Source organism: Mandrillus leucophaeus, unplaced genomic scaffold (genome assembly GCF_000951045.1).
Source record: "Mandrillus leucophaeus isolate KB7577 unplaced genomic scaffold, Mleu.le_1.0 Scaffold27, whole genome shotgun sequence".
In the NCBI taxonomy this organism is placed as follows: domain Eukaryota; kingdom Metazoa; phylum Chordata; class Mammalia; order Primates; family Cercopithecidae; genus Mandrillus; species Mandrillus leucophaeus.
The window spans coordinates 2,956,400-2,957,952 of NW_012102809.1; positions in this window are offsets into that span (position 1 = coordinate 2,956,400).

The window sequence follows — 1,553 nt, forward strand, 5'->3', positions numbered from 1 at the left end:
GGGGCTCTGCCTGTGTGTGGTCCTGTCTCACCCTCTCACAAACAACTCTGATGGAAGCGTAGAGAGCCACGAAGAGGAAATTTTCAGATTGCACAGGCCTATTGCAGTGGATGACAGAATCGAGACTTGAAAGAACTCCACTAGCTGAAATGTCATCCCAGACCAATACGAAGAAATGTAATAATGATAATATAGATGTTTTAAATTCAGATTTTTAAAAAATCAATTCTGCCAATGCCAGAAGTGGGAGGCCTATTTTAGTAGCACTTCACATGAAGAAAAATCTGAAATTTTAACTGTCCACAAACTCAATATTCACCAATATGGTGAGGAAGGTTTTAGCACTGATAGAAGCATAGCAGCCACATCCAGTAAGGGGGTAGGGGCCATGGCCCACACCCTGGCCTGACCTGACCTGAGATGGCTTTCAGATAAGGGTGCCACCCGTAGTCAGAGGGAGACGAGGGTGATATTCTGTGGGGAAATTTCGGAAGGAATTGGATTTGCTTCATTCAGAGGATAAGACGCTGAAATGAGAGAAAACCATCAGGAAGATCTGGACAACATAATACGGAAATTTGAAGGACGCTTTCGTGGCAAGAGGACCTGGGTCTGAATCCCAGTGCTGCCTCTTACTGGTTGGGTCCTTGAGGCGAATTTCTCATATCCTCACAGACCCAGCATCATCTACGATTGGGGATAGTAATGGCAATCTCCTAAGGTTTTTGGGTAGATTAAATGAAATGTCTGTAAAGGTTAGGATCAATCTAGATACAGTCCAGAAGGTGGTAAGAGCACTTGCCTCGCCCGCAGTCCACGTGCAATAACTGCTTGTTGGAGCTTAGGCTGCCTAAGCGTGTTTCAGGTATGGCAACAGGAAGCTGAATGCAAATGAGAGCACGGCCCAGGAGCCACAACCTCTAGCCCCACCCACTGGTGACACACAGCACAATTCACGACAGACACTTACCAACCAGTGAGATTGGATGAGAGACAGACCAGAATGCTTGTTCCAACACCACCTGGGTGGGGAACACCTAGTCAACCTTCCACAAGTGTAGGTGCTGTCGCATGGAGCACCGTGTCATGGCCAGCAGGCTCCTTCTGCGTGGCTCTGGGGACTGATGATGGATGTGTCGGAAGCAGTGTGATGTCAAGGGCTTTCTCATACACGAACTGGAAGCCCTCCATGGAAACGCGATGCTCGTTTTTGTCACTGAAGCCAACTTGATAATCTACTCAGGGATAGTGTGGAGGAAATTTTTACTTTGGACCAAGAGTGAACGAGTTAACATCAAAGTTCTAAATGTTGTTCTTAATTCTAAATTGTCTATGAATTCAGCAACTTGGGCTACATTTTTGTAAGGAACCCAGCAACAGCCCAGCACTCCGGACAGATGCAAGGGACAAAGCAGAGGCGGAGGCATCTGCTTTTTAAAAACACCTGGGACCCAGTGCGGTGGCTCACGCCTGTAATCCCAGCACTTTGGGAGGCCGAGGTAGGTGGATCATCTGAGGTCAGGAGTTTGAGACCAGGCTGGCCAACATGGTGA